The sequence below is a fragment of the Pleurodeles waltl genome, chromosome 6 (genome assembly GCF_031143425.1).
Source record: "Pleurodeles waltl isolate 20211129_DDA chromosome 6, aPleWal1.hap1.20221129, whole genome shotgun sequence".
NCBI lineage: Eukaryota > Metazoa > Chordata > Amphibia > Caudata > Salamandridae > Pleurodeles > Pleurodeles waltl.
In genome coordinates this window covers 968,522,466-968,541,492 of record NC_090445.1, presented here as the reverse complement: position 1 = coordinate 968,541,492, position 19,027 = coordinate 968,522,466, and positions in this window count along the sequence as shown.

Sequence of the window (19,027 nt, the reverse complement as noted above, 5' to 3'; positions counted from 1 at the left end):
TGGACGTGTTGGGAACGTGCACAGACTCAGAGGATCTGGTGACTCTGACAGTACACTAGAGTGCGGAGAAAATGAACAACCAGAATTCCAGTGCTCAATTGATTACAACAGAGCTCTGTATTAGTCTGATTTGCCACGGAAGTTAGGTATTACATTATGCTTTTCACCAAAGGTGTGGTTGCAAGTAAACTCTTTACCATGCACAGACTATTCTGGAAAGTGCTCTTGCAGCCCAGCAAAGGTAGTGGCATATACTGGAACTGTGCTGCCAGAATAACCAAACAACTTAACAAAACTAAGAGCCTTATTACGACTTTGGTGTTCCCACAAGAGGCCCGCCAAAGCCTCTGGCAGGACACTACTGTCATGCTGGTGGCATTTGCCCCCCACCCCGTCATATTACAATGTTCCAAATGGGCTGACCGGTGGGAAAATTGTTCCCTTGAGGAAGCTGCGGTCAGTACCATAGCACACCAGCAAAGCAGACAGTGCTCATTCCAAGGGTGCTGGGTAGGAGGGCCCAAGCCATGGGCAGTGCAGTAGCCCCCCTGTGGCCCCCAGCCCTGGCTTACTGTCAGCCTTCCCAAAGCAGGGTCCCTGCCATGGAAAGATTAGCTGTAAGTGGGGTTGTAATCAGCACGGCGCTGAGCACAACCCCGACCACAGTCAGCCCATCGGGAACAGTGCTTCTGGTGGGGATGGCAGGTCCGGTTGCCAGGGTTGTAATGTGGCAGTCGGACCCCCTGGACTACGGTGCTCCAACTGTCCCCCCAAGTCTAGCAGTCCTCAGACCGCCACACTCATAATGAGGTCCTAAGTCTCAAGTGGTTGTCTTTGGACAGAGGAGAATTAAGCGTGGAGGCTGTATTTAAATAAATAAAAACACAAATGTTCATGCTTTGGTGTCCATTGAAGACTGTGGCTCATGGAGGGTTTGCAATAGAACCTCTTATAGGGGCTAGTATTGGCAAAAAGTGCTTATACATGCAGGCTATTCACCTTAAAGTTAATCCAGTAATACACAACTGGAGGCGAGTGCACTGAAGGATCACGCTCTCTCTTAAAATTAGTTGCAGTATCAGTAGCAAGTAATTGTCTTCAGGAATTAGGACTCCCTGACGAAAAATTTAACTTGCCTTGAGTAGAGACATTTCTGGTAGATACATTTTCTTCCTACAGATCACTCACTTTATGACTTACCCTTCCAGGCTTTCCCTCAACTATCTCGCTAATGGTGCCAGGTGGTGCCATGCAGCTTCAGGGAGACTACCTCCAGACAGAATATATTACGCACCAACTGGCATCTGCTCCTGAAGCATCCGCTTTCCCAAGCCCCTTCAAGGTGTTCAGAGGAAAAAGGGTTGACAGTGTTAAATGCAGCACATAGCATACCTTGAGATCTTATTTGAAATAGCACTAACTCACATGGAGAAGCCATGTGGAATCTGCCGGAGAATTATGTATCAACCAGAACCAGCTAACAAAGGTAAAAAATATTATTTTGATAGATATAGCTTCCTGACGATGCTCACCTTACAAATAAATACCAAAACAATACCTCAGTGGAGGTGGGATTGAGTAGTGTCAGTTAAGCAAGGAAGTCATGCATTAGCTTGGGCAAAGTACTCCCCACTGTGTCTCCAAGATGCAAAGGCGTAGAGAAGAAAATTTACAAGGATAACCAAATGGCAGAGGAAGAGCCATACAGAAAGCTATGCCTCTAGTGGCTTGGGCACAAACGCCCTCCAAAGGATCTATTTGGTGAAGTCTTAGCAGATCTTGACAGAGGAAGACCAAACTCAAAAAGCTTCATTTGGCCATTAGTGTTTTTTTTTTTTTAGACCTTTAGAAGCCCTCTAAGCGCTAATTATCCACTTGTTCCTATCAAATATGATTGATTAAAAAAAAACACCCTACACTTGAAAGTCCAGTCTATGTAGTCACTGCTCGTTCCCTGGATTTCAAGGGGCAAAGAAAAAATCTTGGGTGATAACTGGCTCATACGAACTGTGGAACCCACACTGGGAAAGGATGGACCTTTGAAGAGGACCAATTTACCTCCTGTGGACAATTGCAAAAGGTAGATGAACGTCAGGGGCAGGATAGCTGAAACTGTGAACCTACCTGTTGAAGTTATTACCTCCAACAAAACTGTCTTCGTGGTAAGATGGGTAACTGCATTGGTCAAGAAAGCCAATACAAGATTCAAATCCTACTGAAAAACAATAAGCAGAGCAGGTCACAAATTAATCAAACCTTTCAGTAAACGAGTCACTAGTGCCAATCTGTTCTGCTGATAAATGCTGACGCCAAGGAAGACACGCTCCGTTTCCTTCTTGCTTCTGAGAGAGCTTAGCTTATAGAATCAATAATTAACATGAAATGTTTATGAACTAATGGATAATAATGTCGCATAGAAACTGTATTAACATGTTTTGCTAAAATGCGCTCTTGAAATGTGACCACGGGGAGTGGCCGCCAATGTATACGGGGACTAATGAAACTGACTAATAATGGTGAAATGTTTATTAAAATTGTGATTTTGCATTAATATTGAAAGACTAAGGGGGTTATTCTAACTTTGGAGGAGTGTTAATCCGTCCCAAAAGTGACGGTAAAGTGACGGATATACCACCAGCCGTATTACGAGTTCCATAGGATATAATGGACTCGTAATACGGCTGGTGGTAAATCCGTCACTTTTCCGTCACTTTTGGGACGGATTAACACCTCCTCCAAAGTTAGAATAACCCCCTAAATGTATTAGATTCTTGCTAATAAAGTAGTAGACCTTAGTTAGCATGAGTCGAGGTCTAGCTGCCTGACTCTCATATTAAATGTATTTTTCCAACATGCAGTGTGCTGACTTGCTAAAGGACATGAACTCTTGTTTTTTCAAAGGCTAGATGCTGAATGTAACTGTAGTAGTTCAGTTCTCATGAAATTCACCCTGCCTATAGTAAAACATTTTTTGCTAAATGCAACAGTGTAGATTAACAAGGTCGCCTAAACCGGTACGGACAATGGAGCCACTGACCGAAGATGTGCAAAGGACCCCAAGACAATGAAATCATACCGGACACACCACCCGCTAAAGACGTCAATCATAAGCACCAATAAAATACATGGGAAATGTTGTGGGGTGACAAATTTGATGACTTAATGTGATTTTAATTGGTTATAGATAGTGGGGTGCAACTCCTTGACCAATTAGATTTAAGGGGAATGTGCAAAGCAAAAGGGATAAAAACCCATTGACACACGGAAATGAGTTTGTAAGTTAGGGAGATGCTGATGCGATTTGATATGATCCAGAGACTTTGTCACTTTGCCAAGTGACTTGGCAGATTTTACTTAGAACCATCCTTGTCCTTAGATTACCCGTTTACACTTTACCTCCTTATGAGGGAAGTGCCCCTTTCCCGTGAGCTGAGTTCCTGACTGATGGCGAATCAACTGATGTCCTGAAGACGAAGACAGAACCTGAGTGCTGACCCAAACTTGGAGGGTAACTATATGACAATGAAATTGTAATTGTCTGTTTGCTTTCCTTTCTAATTACCAACTTTTCTTTTCTTTTGACAGGAGCCATAGTTAGATGTTTTCCAATTGGTGTTACGAAATTGTTTTGCATGAAGCCCAACATGCCAATGCTAATTAGAGGTTAGGTGAGGGGTTCTGCTAAAACTGACGCAAACGGACAAATGACTGAATCTATGCTTTGTTGAACAATGCGCTGATATACTCTGCTAATGATAGTTTATGTTCACGCCGTGCTATATTCTAATGTTTGTGATTCTTGCCTTGATGAAATCTTATCAGAGTTGCCATATTGTGACTACGTTATTATGTTTCTTGGTTTTGAGACTAATAAATTCGCTAGTAGTATTGTAACCAATAGGGAATAAATATCACTAAATTCATACTAAACTGGTGTGGGTATTCATGACTGCAAGGTCATGGTGGTGTCTTGAGTTTGGTTAATGTCTTTGACTAAAGTCAAATGTATTATTGTGATAAATATTGATGACATTATTGACGTATTAATTGACATGTTGATTAGCTATCTCGTCCTAAGGTGTCTCTCAACAGGGTCAAAAGATTCATTGACCTAAAACGAGTCCTAATGTGTAATAATTTATCATAAAGGGATGCGTTAACAGTTCTGGTAGCAGAGCAACGGTTCAGGCCCTTTGGGGCCCTAGGTCGGAGAATTATTGTTTAGATTGTTTTTCTGAGATAATGCAAATTAGAGGTATGATGCGTTTCTAAATTCCTCGTGACTTTCCCGGGATCTCGGAGCCTGCCTAAGTGAGTTGGGAATGTTCTCGGCGTTTTAGCATGTGTGGTATAGAATTTGTGCTTGCTCAGCTTATGCATTTTGCAGGTGATTTGTGAAGTTATGTGTGTTTAGGTCAGGTAATGTTGTTTTAGGAGGAGTGGGCGTACTCCGCAGTATGAGAGTAGGGAAGTCGGCGTACTTCACATGAGTGTGGCGCTTTGTGCTAAAAAAGTATCCACGTGGTTGGTTGGTAATGGACGGACCCGGTGTGGTCTAAGACTCCGGAGTATATTGACAAGTGTAGGAGACACTTGGGGTTATGTTGTAACTTGTGCGGTTTAATAGGTCAATCGGGCGTGGTTGACAAGTCAAGTTTGAGTCAAATTATGTGAGTGAAACCTTCGATGGAGCTTTGGTAAGTTCTATAGTGCACTAGAACAAACCATTGACAAGTCAAGAGTAGGATTTGCAGGTCGAATTCTGCTTGTGTATGCGGGAACTGAGAAGGAGAGAGAAGCGGCCGAGGCTTCAAGTGAAATCTCTGTAAAGTTCTGAAGCGATTGTATACCCTTCCTGTAGTGAACCGGCAAATTTGAGTTGTTATTGTTGTTAAAGGTGCTCGCAATAATTTTGCATTAGTTTGGTGTGACTCCAGTGTAAGGAGGACAAGCCGCAATACTTTGTCAGCTGCAGTGTGTGAGTGTGACGTCAGTGGTGCCGCGCTGGAATAGGTCAGTTGCCGAGAGGGGTCGCGCACGGATTGGCAGCCGTCCGTGAGAAGCAATAAGATGTGAGAAAGGAGGGGAAGAGTGTCCTGGGAATTAAAGTCACTTTCTGATTAGATTCAAAACAAAAGTAAAAGACGCAAAAATGAATTTTCTTAAAGCTTTGAGGAGCGCTCTGAAAGGAGACGCATACTTTATGGCGAGTGAGGGGGAGCCTACACCACCTGAAGGTACTTCAGCTTATATAGTAATGGAGGAAAAGGGAGTCGCGCCTTGCCTATGGATGAAGCAGTGGTGCAAATTAACAGAGAAGGAGGGATGTTTGGCGTTTCCAGAGCATGGAACGTTCAATACAAGAATTTTAGAAAATTTGAGGTGGAAGTTAAGTGTGCAGAAACCACCTCCGAGACCAGCCCAGTATGAGGCATTAGCAGTCTGGGATTTAATGACCATACGACAGAGACAGCAGAAATTTGAGAGGAGAATGAAAAAGGCAGAAAAGACTTTAGCCGAGGCTAGCTGGGACAACGAGAGCAAAATGTGGAGAAGGGGAAAAATTGACGGACTCAAATTGTTTCCAGCAATAACACAGGAAGATGAGACGCAGGGAAAGAAAGCCACTTGTAAAACAGATAAGGGCTCTAGTAAGCCAAAAGAGACTAAGAGGTCTTGGATAGATGAAGATGATTCAGACGATGAAGAGTTTCGTAACAAATTGCTGCATGATCGCCCGCCACCTTATGCAATAAATGACAATGCCCCCAGCACCAGTGCGGGTCCTGGGAACCAGACACAGAGTAAGGAAGTTACAAATACAGTGCAGACTAGTGATACGGTTTTGATACAGAATGGTGTCAGTGTACCCCCTGCACCAGACATGCAGATACAGTTGCAACCTCTGCCACTGATACAGAGGATTTACCCAGACGTCCCAGCACTAGAGACTACTACGAGTATGATGGTGCCGCCTGACCCGATATATACAAAATCAAGGTTAGTGCAGATTGAGCCAACTCCGCAGTTGCTGCCCCAGCCACAGCAACAGCTGATTCCGGGTTATAGTCTAGCGGCAGGACCTCCGTTTGTACCTGCACCAGCTACAGTGAGTCAAGCTCTGGGAGTTACTGCTCCACGGGGTTTGGGACCAGGTCAGACACCAGCTGCCATATCACTACCAATTACAGTTGGTCCCCCGGTGCCATTGTATGCACAGGGTAAGCCTGGTATGTGTGATCAGGGAGTAATGACCCAAGAGGCAATAAGAGGAGGGTCCATAGGAACTCCCCAGTTAATGGCACCGAGAGAGCAATCAGCTGAAGGACCCAGGTCCTTGATAGACCTTAGTCCGATCGAAGCACCTTTAGAGGCAATGAGGCAAGCAGGGTTAGGTGTGCTGACCCCACAGACAATAAGTACAAACTCGTCACAGTCGCCAATGATGCACGCAGGGAATATTTCACTGCAAGGTTTTTCTGTGCAACAATTGAATGAGTGGTCAGAAAAGACCTATGCTTCACAAAATACTCCGGTAACAGCAGAGAAGCCAGAAAGGGAAGAATACCTAAATTTTGTGAGACTGGGAGTAGAAGCTGCAGAACTAGTAGAAGGGACAATGGGGGTAAACCAATTAGAGTCATTACACTCCGACGTTGTGCTACCATACTCCGATACGCGTCCTGACAGAGCACCACCACGGGCTTATCAGGGCCTGCCACACCTGCCTTCTCGTACGTGTCTATGACCCCACCCAGCCATACTTTTAATAAACTCACTTTTATAAGCTCTAATTGACCTTCCAATAGCCCGTACTTCTGACTACGGGGCTCTCTCGTTGCTTACACTCGCTACATACCACTCTGGCCGGTTGGCCCAGCCTTGATAAAGTCACTTGTGTGACGAAACACGTGTTGGCTGTATCTCATTGATGATACTCTGATTTCTAGCTTCTACAAATAAAGTCATCTTCTGCAAACCAGACCCGGGACTCCATTGAACTATTTCACTCCAACAACACACTACCAGGGCTACCTATCCCTGCATCACTATTGAACTTTACATTCTGTGTGCTGTGGCCTGCTTGTATCAATTAGAGTCATACACAGAAGCAGAATTGATGTACCTGTGCCCCAAAATCACTAAAGAGGTGAGCAAGGTGCATCAGAGGTTGGCGAACCTGGCGGATAAATACAATATAGACATTGAGAATACTAAACATTTGAAAAGAAGCTACAGATTAGACTTTGATTCTAAAGATTTTGAGCACATGAGATCTACCGGAATAAAAGCGCATCTTAAAGAGATACTGCACAGTGCGCAGATCTGGGGTGCACTAGAAAAATGGGAAGGCAGATGGGCAAAGAAAAGAGATAAGGAGAAAAGTGATAGTCCGGGATCAAATCAAGCTAAAGCCTCACCAGATACGGGATCAGTAAAGAGGTTACCTATGAGAGAAACAGCTGGAGGGGTTCTAGTCCATGTACCGTGGTCTAGGGGAGACATGTTGTCATTTACAAATGATTATCCCAGGTTGAGGGAGAAACCGATAGAGTGGTATCAGCAGACAGACAGGTTTGTGAAGCTTGCGAAGTGTCTCTAGGAGGACTTGAATACCCTGTTTGAGATTATAGTTCCACCTGATCTATGGCTTGAGTGCAAGAAGGGTGTGGACTGGCCGACGCACAAGAACCAGCAAGGGATAAGGTGACCGGAGCACCATCTGAAGAGGTGATGAAGTACTATCATAAAGTGATTGAGTTCTTGAAGCAGAAAGTATCGCCGAAAGTGACTGATTGGCAGAAAATCGACCGGACCTCACAGGAGGTCAAAGAGTCAATTATTATGAGAGATTGTTAAAAGCGTTCAAGCGTTACAGTGGCACTGAGACTATTGAGCCGAAAGACATGAACCACCTTGTGTTCAGATTTGTTGAAGGACTAAGACCCGAGGTTAGTCAGATGATTAAGAATCATTTGGGGGCATATTTATACTCCGTTTGCGCCGAATTTGCGTCTTTTTTTTCGACGCAAATTCGACGCAAAACTAACTCCATATTTATACTTTGGCGTTAGACGCGTCTAGCGCCAAAGTTCATGGAGTTAGCGTCATTTTTTTGCGTGAACACCTTCCTTGCGTTAATGATATGCAAGGTAGGCGTTCCCGTCTTAAAAAATGACTCCGATGCATATGCGTCGTATTTATACTCCCGGGCAAAAATGACGCCCGGGAGTGGGCGGGTCTAAAAAACCCGCATTAGCGCCGGATTTTAGCGCCTGGGTCAGGGCAGGCGTTAAGGGACCTGTGGGCTCAGAATGAGCCCAGAGGTGCCCTCCCCTGCCCCCAGGGACACCCCCTGCCACCCTTGCCCACCCCAGGAGGACACCCAAGGATGGAGGGACCCACCCCAGGGACATTAAGGTAAGTTCAGGTAAGTATTTTTGTTACATTTTTTTTGTGGCATAGGGGGGCCTGATTTGTGCCCCCCTACATGCCACTATGCCCAATGACCATGCCCAGGGGACAGAAGTCCCCTGGGCATGGCCACTGGGCAAGGGGGCATGACTCCTGTCTTTGCTAAGACAGGAGTCATTTCAATGGGGGTTGGGAATCGTAAAAAAATGGCGCAAATCGGGTTGAGGCAATTTTTTTGCCTCAGCCTGACTTGCACCATTTGTGGACGCCCATACTCCATTTTCCCCCTACGCCGGCGCTGCCTGGTGTACGTCGTTTTTTTTAACGCACACCAGACAGCGCCTGCGGCTAACGCCGGCTAACGTCATTCAATAAATACGGCGCCCGCATGGTGCTTCAGAATGGCGTTAGCCGGCGCTAATTTTTTGGGCGCAAAACTGCGTTGGCGCAGTTTTGCGTCAAAAAGTATAAATATGGCCCTTGATTTGTTGGCAGGCAAAGCCCATTGATGAGGTGTTGCAGTATGTGAAATAATGCAGTGACGAGATTGAGTTAAAGCAGAGAAAGTTGAATGAGAAAGTGATGGTGATGCAGATTAAGGCAGCACAGGCAGGTATGCAGGGAAATGGAATCCAGTAGATGATACAGCAGCAACCGCAAGGGAATGGCATGTTTCAGGCACAGCCGAGAGGCTGAGGTCGGGGTTTTGTGAATCGCGGTTCAGATTTGAATACTGTGGTGGTTCAAAATGATCCTCAGGGGATAAGAAAGATGTCACCATGTCACACGTGCGGAGCGTGGGGCATTGGAAGCGGGAATGCCCAAATGTGGTGCATGATGGTGTCGTTCAACAAAGCACTGATGTCGGTACATTTCAAAATATGAGGGGTCCAAAATTGAGAGGTCAAAATCAGAACATCCAGAATAACATGGTTCAGATGCAAGGGTTACAGCCCATGCAGCAAATACAAGTGCCGCGTGTTCAACCAGCACAAATGCAGCAGGTACAACGGCAGGTTCCAATAGTAACTAGACAGCAAATGCAACTACCCTTAGCTCCAATGGGACAGCAACAGGTGATGCTTCCTCAGCAAGTCACAGGCCAAATGATGAGTCAAAATAACACAGTGCAGCAATTCCCATTACGTGGTGAGGATGGAATAAGTGATGAATGGTCGGATGACAGTTCTGACAGTGAGGAGTGCAGGCTTGCAGCGTCCCTAGAAGTAGATCAGAGGGGACCCTATGTAGAGGGAAAAGTGATGGGTCACAAGGTTTCATTCTTGGTTGACACAGGAGCTACACGCTCTACAGTTAGAAGTGCAGAGGTTTCGAAATTGCCACTTTCAGGGCGTTCCATAAGAGTGGTAGGAGTAGCAAATCAGTATTTGACAAACCCGAGCACTGACCCAGTTCAAGTTGAGATTGGAAACTTTCAGGGACTGCATAAGTTTGTAGTCTGCGATTCTAGTCCTGTGTCCCTACTGAGAAGAAACTTACTGTGCAAGACAAAATGCTCGATTACCTGTTCTAATGAAGGAATTGAGGTGCAGACAAACAGTGATGATGAGGGGGATGATGGGCAGTTTTCAGAATTGGAGACAGAGACCGTGAATGAGGAATACCTTTCGATAACCTTATTCCCAATGCTTACAGTGACTGACTTGCCAGCCGAGTTGCAGGGAACAGTGACAGAGAAGGTGTGGGACCTGACAGGAAAAGAAGTGGGACTGATAAAAGGAGTAGAACCGGTTAAAGTACAGGTAAAACCCAATGCAGTGTTTCCCCAGGTGCTGCAGTACCACATGGCACAAGATGTCCTAATCCAGGTATCACAGATAATTGCAGACTTTGTAAAACAAGGAGTCCTGAAGGAGTTATTAAGCAGCCCGTGTAATTCACCAATAATGGGTCTGAAAAAGCCTTGTGGGAAGGTCCGAATTGTACAGGATTTGAGGAAAATAAATTATATTGTGGTTAAATGCTGCCGCATAGTGCCAAATCTAGCAGTAATCATGTTTCAGGTTCCGTGTGATGCAGAGTGGTTCACGGTTGTGGACCTGTCACAAGCGTTCTTTTCAGTGCCTCTTCATGAGGACAGACAATTTCTCTTCAGTTTCAAATTCCTGGACAAGGTGTACAGTTGGTGCAGAATTCGTCAAGGGCTTTCTGAGTCATCATCCATCTTCAATCAGATATTGAAAAAGGACTTAGAGTCGTTGGAGCTGCCTTTCAGTTCGACCCTAGTGCAGTACATTGATGATTTGTTGATTGCGTCCAGAACGAAAGACGACTGCAGGAATGACACAATTGCCTTTCTCAACCATTTGGCAAAGAATGGACATAAAGTATCCCCAAAGAAGCTGCAGTACTGTCAGAAAGAGGTGAAGTACTTAGGGCACCTGATTGAGAAAGGGTCTAGGAGAATATCAAAAGAAAGGGTGACAGCCATACTGCAGATGAGTCCACCGACAACAAAGAGAGCTATCTCGTCCTAAGGTGTCTTTCAACAGTGTCAAAAGATTTGTTGGCCTAAAACGAGTCCCAATGTGTAATAATTTATCATAAAGGGACGCGTTAACACTTCTTTACTATACACACAACCTGGCTTCGATCCTTTCCGAGAGTCAGAGACCAACTGACTCCCGTGGATCTCTCTCAGCCTCACATTCTTAAGTATAGAACTCTTTACATCATAACACAATGTAAGCACTGAAAATTGATTAGGAAGACACATGCAGGAAGACAAAGTCACCAGATAACCTTTAACTGTAGCCATTACCGGAGACGACTCGTTTTCCCCGCCGGGGAAGACTGGTGTGCCAGAGAGCGGAGCGGCCTATGTGGCCGGCTCAGGAGGGGAGACGGGGCCCTGCTGCGATCTTTTTTTCTGCAGAGCGGGCAGAGGAGGTGCGGTACACCGTGGCCACGGCTATCAGCGTTCCTATTATAACTGGCAACCCTCTCTGCCTGCGCCGAAGGAGGCGGCGGCATGCAGACTGTGCACCGGATGCAGGGTGCAGCGTTGCCTCTTAAATGCAAGAGGCATAGAAACGCCGTGCAGTGAAGATGTGACTGTAGGACACCGGGTGGAGTGAGCAGGGGCCCAGTACTCAGGTGAGAGCGTGCCATAAGCAACAGCCCTCTCTGGGGGATCGAGGAAGCGCCCCCCCCCCCTTTCTGGCATTCTGTGTGGCCCCCTGCCAGGGGCAGGGACAAGACACTTGAATCAATAGCGAGCCCCTACAGGTGGGGAAGTGGGTGCAGTTTGGCACCAGAAAACTCTGCCACAGCTTGTAGGAAACACACAGGGAGGGCTCCTGTCCCCTCTGGAGGCACTAGTGGTAGCAGTCATATCAAAACAATGATGTAACAGGGAAGGACTCTTATGTGACCAGCTGCGTGGGACTTCGCTGACAACCTGTGAAAGCCAGACACGGCACAGATGACCTGGACATTTTTTACCAGCTCTGGAGCGCCAGGAATGTTTATTCATGAGCGATCCTATTTGATCACGCTGCGGGGTGTGTGAAGTGCCACAACGAGAAGGGGCATCGGCCCTCGGTCAGGGGAATACCACTAGTTTTTGTGTTGGTTAAATTGGTAGCTGGGAACACTAGATAGAGGAGTCGCACACAAGTAAGTGAGCTCCCCCACCTGGCAGCACTCATGGTCAAACCAAAAGCAGCTCTGTTACTGCCGCTTGCTGAGGGAGCGATGCTACTCCTGCCCATCATCGCTAAAGACAACGCAGCAACCCTCCAACAGATGAACGAAACTCTACAGGTTAATTCTGCGCAATTCGATAAGCTCTTAAAAGCACTACTGGACACCAAAACCCCAAACACCCACTACCAGCAACAAAGGCCCGGCCGGGTGCAAAGGTCAAAGTTGAGGTCAGTTTAACATGGGCTCCTATGGAGATTGGAGGCACTTGGAATCCGGTCTGCTTGTCTTCAGAGGGCAGACCTGGGAGTTAAGAGGAGCATCGGGAGAGGGTTGGGTGGAAGAGCACAGGTCAGCACCAAACACACTCTCCTCAGCAGCGCACAGGCAGCTGGATGCAGGGTGCAAACACAGCATCGAGCTATCGAGGGACCCCGGTGGGTCACAAAGATGCTGCAGGTGAAGTCCAGGGGGTTGGTTCTGGGAAACCAAGGTGGATGTCCGCCTTCTGGATATTGCTGCACCGAAGGTCAGATTACCCAAGGCCAGAGGGCTGCTGCTGCAGGGGTACCTTTTGACGTTGGAAATCTTTGTCTGGTTCTGTCGAGGTCGGGTCCTCTGGATTTAGGCAGCAGGCGTTTTTGTGTTGGACAGGAGAGGTCGATCTCGGGTGAGAACTTGCTCAGAATCGCCTGTAGACCAGCTCTAGTTGGTTGGGCCACTTAGTCACGGGCCGTGTGCGTCAGGTGCAGAGTGGACAAGACTCGTGGATCTTAGGCGGTTCTGGAGTCCTTTGCTTGTATTTCTTTCTGGACTGGGCCGCTGTCCACAGGAGATCTCGGTCCTTTGGGGTGCAGGCAGTCCTCTTGAGGCTTTGAAGAGGTCGCTGGTCCTGCAGGATGTGTTGCCTTTTGGTCACAGGGGTTCAGAAGCTGGAGACAAGCCTGTAGGGCTGGGGCTAAGTCAGTTGGTGTCTTCAGTCTTCTCTCCTGGGGGTCGGCTTAGCAGTCCTTCTCTTTTCTTCTTTTTGACGTCACCAGGAATCTAACGAGCTAGGTTCAGGGGAGCCCTTAAATCCTGGATTTAGGGCATTACAGGGGGTCAGAGAGAAGTAGCCAATGGCTATTGTCCCTGAGGGTGACAACACCCTTCCGGTGTCCACTACCTTTTGGGAGAGGGACACAGGACTAACCCTATTAGTCCCTATCCTCCAAACCAAGATGGAGGATTTTGCAAGGAAAGGGGGGCACTTCAGCTCTGGACACCTTAGGGGTAGTCCCAGCTGAAGTGGTCACTCCTTGTTTTCTCTAATTATCCAGCTGGACTTGTCGCCAAAAGTGGGGCTTTTTCCGGGTGGGCGGGCATCTCCACTAGCTGGAGTGTCCTGGAGCACTGTAACAAGAGGACTGAGCCTTTGAGGCTCACCGCCAAGTGTTACAATTCCTACAATGAGGAGGTGTGAAGCACCTCCACCCAGTGCAGGCTTGGTGTCTGGCCACAGAGAGCACAAAGGCTGTGATCCCATGTGATCAGAAAACAGGCTGGCACAGACCGGTCCTGCACTAGAAGTATGGCTAAAATACAGGGGGCATCTCTAAGATGCCCTCTGGGTGCATTTTTCGATAAATCCAACACTGGCATCAGTGTGGGTTTTTTGTGCTGAGAAGTTTGATACCAAATGTCCCAAACTTCAGTAAGGCCATTATGGAGCTGTGGAGTTCGTAATGACAAACTCTCATCAAGAATGGTTGAAGGCCACTGGGCTCGCAAACAATGTGCCTCCTTTCTTCTCCATAGAAAGAGCGCACCAGATCCCGGGGAGGCCACCACGACCTGGAGCCCTGCAAGGCCGCTAATAGCCCGTCTCCTCAATTTCCGGAACCATGATAAGATTCTCCAGAGCTTCCGCATGCAGGGCCCCTGGAAATTCAACAACACTGACATCACGGCCTACCTCGACTACACCATGGAGGTGCAATGCAGGCAAACTTCATACGTAAAGGTCAAACAATTACTTTGTGTGTGTAACATTACTTACTCCTTGCTGTTTACGGCTCGTCTCTGGGCAGTGGATGAAGGAAAGAATCACATTTTCCCTTCACCTAAAGATGCATGGATGTGTTTGCATGCCAAAGGCTTGATCAAATCGCATCGCGAGGACCCTCTAGAGGGAACTTGGCTGACACCCCAACGCTGGCGCAAAAAGAGATCTGGCATCAAGATGCGCCCCTCCAAGGTGCAGGTGGCGGAGGGACAAGCACAGGCACTAATTGAAGCAACCCAAATCACATCTAATCCATATACTTCCCGCTGTGATGATAAGGCATTTGACTCTGACTCGTCGATGGGCCGCTCCAGTGAATCTACAGTTCCCTTGATGTTGGGCCCAGAAGTAACTCCATGCATGGCTGATGACCTTTAATAATATATATTAATTTTGGACGACAACACTCAGGCCCCTATACATGAGAGTGGTACAAATCTGCTCTTGGAAGCATGAACGTCGGAAATCAGGTCCAGGATAAACTGAGCATTCAGAGCGGCTCTGCTGCTCGGCCTGCACTTACAGTTGCCCGACTTGATGATGTCATCTTGATGGACTTGGTGATTGGGGGGTATATGTTACCAACCGGTGAAAGTGGGGGCCGGATGGGTGAAGTGACCATGGTACTTGAAAAGGGCTGGCAGAGATATGAAGACAACTTCTTGCACTTATGCCCTCCACTTTGAATAGATTCCCGAATGGACACTGTTCAAGCAATGATTATTATCTGCACCTGTTGTGCTAATATGTTGCTGGAGATCTAGGCCCTGTTGGCCATGACCCGAGAGAATTGAACACTGTTTATTGTTTTTCTGATATTATGTGGGTTTTCAATGCTGCTTTCAACGCTGACGTTGAGTGCTGGAGGTGGGGGGTGCGCAGTGGATGGGGAAAGGGAGCTACTGACTCTTGATGTCATTTGCTGCAGATATACCCAGTGATTATGGGATAGCGGTCCACACACGTTAACACGTACTCACACACACATGAAGGTTGACAGCTGCACTATAGTAATGTGGAATGTGCATGGAATGGCCAATCCTGCCAAACATCATAGAATTCATGCATACTTAAAGCGACACAGGGTCCAAATAGCGATCCTGCAAGAAACACACCTCACAGATAGACTTACGTAGTAGTAAAACTAAATGGCGTGGGCAAGCACATTGTACAGTGACATCAGCATTCGCTAGAGGTGTGTTAATATGGATAGCTCCAGAGGTTTCTTACGTAGTCAAGCGTTCTGTGGTGGACAAGGACGGTAGATATGTGCTGTTGGAGGGCTCCCTAGATGGCAATTCCCTATCTATAGCTGGACTATATGCCCCCAACTCAAAGCAAGGGGATTTCCTGAGGTCGATCATGCCCACACTTTTTAAAGATCCTATGGCAAATTGCACATGGGGTGGCAATTTCAACTACTTACCCAATGTAGATGTGGACAGTTCCCATCCGCCATTATTGGGTGCTCACAGTAGGAATATGGTGGGTGAGCTGTGCCAATGGATGTCCGAAAGGGAGCTCTATGACATATGGTGCCTTTTACACCCCTAGGATCAAAAATGCACCTTCTACTCCCAAGTGCATGGGTTACATACCCATATAGACTGCCCGTTAGGCCCAGCTGGTCTGGCCTATGATACTCCTGGATCAGAATACTTAGCTAAGATGTTGTCATATCATTGCCCCTTAAGAGTCAACATTTGTTGGGGCAGACTGCGGGATGCTCACAAGGTGGTCATAAGAGGCCATTGCCTTGCTGCCACAGGAGTACGGCGCATGCTGGTACGGGAACTACCCTCACTAGAAACAGAAATGCGCAGAGTGGAATGTGCGGTATCAATGGGCTCATCTGACCTAGAAGTTCTCTGTGCACAGCGTGCACGCGAGGTAGATAGGCGCCTGAGCATTTATGATTATCAACACTATGGCCCTCATTACAACCCTGGCGGTCGGTGTTAAAGCGGTGGTAATACCGCCAACAGGCCGGCGGTAAACAAAGTGGAATAAAGACCATGGCAGAAACTGCCAACATAGACAGCCACTTTAACACTCCGACCACCACGGCGGTAGAAACAAACACCGTGGCGGTAACCACCAATAGACAGGCGGAACACAATGTACCACCCACTGTATTACAAGTAACCAATCCTCCACCTTTTCCGAGGCGGTACCAACCCCATCAAAAGCACGGCGGAAACAGTACACAGAGGGAAACCACTCACCTCTCGACACCCTACGAGGAGCCAGGACGCCATGGAGCCCGAACTTCAGGTGCTACCAATGTTGGTTTACCTTCTCTTCTACCAGGAGCAGCTACAACGGCGGCGACGACGACAATGGCGAGTACTGCACTTAGCACACAGGGGAGGGGAGGAGGAAAAAGATAGTGACACACACACGCAACACCCCCACCTCCACCCTCACCCTCACCCACAACAACATACACACAAATACATGCCGCAACATTACATGTACACCCCGTTACCCCCTGGAAGAACGCAGGGACAAAAGGAAATGATTGTAACAAGTGTAATCATCGAAAATTCAGATATGGAAACAGGTCTGTAACAGATCAGTATATACAAATATGTACAGCAACTACACAAGTCCGGATAGTGGTCCAATCATTGTCCGTGGACCAGTGGTCCCAAAATGCATGGGCATGAGAGAACACTGCTGGGGCATCAGGTCGAAAATAAGCAGGCACCTCAGGGGCAAGGGTAGGGGGGAACCTCAGCCGGATGAAGGGACGACGCCACTGTTTGACGAGGGGGCTCCATGCCCACTGCTTGGTCCTGGGGAGTGCAAAGCCACAGTCTCTCAAGTCTCTCAAGTGGGTGGTTTGCCCACTGCTTTATCCTGTGGAGTGCAAAGCCACAGTCTCTCAAGTGGGTGGTTTTCCCACTGCTTTATCCTGGGGAGCTCAAAGCCACAGTCTCTCAAGTGGGTGGTTTGCCCACTGCTTTATCCTGGGGAGTGCAAAGTCACAGTCTCTCAAGTGTGTGGTACGTTCCACTGGTTCTGGAGGGGGCATGGTGCCAAGAGTGCTGCACATGCTGTGTGGCAGGTCCCATTCCCTCACCTGGGTGTGTATGCCACGAGATTGCCTGGGAACAGGTAGAATGATACTCCATGGAGTCAGAGGCACACTCCACCCAGCTGCGACTTTGCGTGCCGACTGCTGGTACTAACAGTGCTGGTTGTGGTGCCTCACGTACGCTGTGCAGGGTCCAGGACGTCTCCTGCAGCCTCGGACGGCTGTCCACTAGGAATGTTGTCCATGTCGGCTGTGGTGGCAGTGTCTGTGCACGTCGCGGGGCTGGTGGCAGCGGCGGTGTCTGTGGCATAGATGCTGCCAGTGGTGCATGTGTTAGCACCTGTGGAGGAAGACAGCAGGACGTCTCCTGCAGCCTCGGATGGCTGCCCACTGGGGATGATGCTGGGGACTGTTGCTGAGGCAGCAGACGTGCAGGTGGCAGTGGAGGTGGCGGTGTCCACCGCCGTACAGGTTGCTGCTCTGTTTGCCAGAGGGGGTGACACCAGTCCCTCAGCCGGAGGCTCCGTGCCCTGTGCTGACTTACCCTTAGCCTTGTGTCCCTTCCCCACCCTGGAAGGAAATGGCTGCTGGGACCTTGGGCACTGTCCCCTTTTGGCTTGGAGGAGGCCTTGCTGGGTGGTTGGTGCGGCTTTTCCCTACGGCATGTGGGCAGCTCCTTCACCTTGGCAGGTGGCGGAATGGGCTGATCTTTGGCCTCACTATGTGGCACACTGGTAGGCCTGATGGGTGCCGCCTTCGATGTTCCCGGACTTGCAGGGACCACAGTGCTGGAGGATTTGGTGGCTGAGGTGCTGGGCTGGGATCTGGACATCCTGGCCCTAGGGGAAGGACGTGGGGAGGGTGTAGGGAAGAGGTCAATGTTAGCCAGGAAACGTTTTTTAGACACACTGGGACGGGAAGATGGAGGGGGTTTGGGAGAGGAGGTGGTTGTAGGAGGTGTACGTCTGCTGAGTTTGGGTGAAGGTGCATGGGCTGTAGGCTGTTGTGAGGTGGATGGCTGTTCAGTGGGTGTGTGCCTGCGTTTGTGTACTTTGGGAGGAGAGCTCACAGACACACTGGGAGACGACACAGGGCACATGTGAATGGTAGTGTGGGTGGTGATTGCTCGTGAGCGGTGTGTGGTGATGGGTGTGCCGGTGATGGAGGTAGTTGCTGAGGATGTAGTGCATGCAGTGAGTGGAGACGAGACTGGGAGGGAGGAGGAGGACGTGGAGGAGGGGGACACAGTGGAGGCAGTGGATGTTGGTGTGTCAGCATGGGTATGGTGCTTGTGTGAGTGCCTGTGGGATGTGTGGTGGTTATGTTTACCATGTCCACTCTTGTGTGTTGATGAGTGTGCATGCTGGTCAGATGGTGTACTTTGGATAGGCTGAGGTACAGGGGATTGGGTCTGGGTAGTGGAAGTTGGAGGGGGGAGGTTGGACACAGGGACAATGGCTGCCAACAGTGCTGATGCCAGAGCCTGAAATGCTCTCTGTTGGGCTGCCACACCAGAATGAATGCCCTCCAGGTATGCATTTGTTTGTTGCAAATGCCTCTCGACACCCTGGATGGCATTCACAATGGTTGATTGCCCAATAGTGAGGGATCTCAGGAGGTCAATAACCTCCTCACTGAGGGCAGCAGGGCTGACTGGGGAAGGGCCTGAGGTGCCTGGGGCGAAGTATATGCCCACCCTCCTGGGTAAGCGGGCACGGGAAACACGCTGAGGGGCTGCTGGGAGGGCGATGCTAGTAGGGGGGTGGCGGCTGTACCTGTTGATGCGGTGGGCACAGGTGTGCCCGCCACCGCAAGGGAGCTCCCATCAGAGGAGGAGTCGCTGTCGCTGGTGTCTCTTCCTG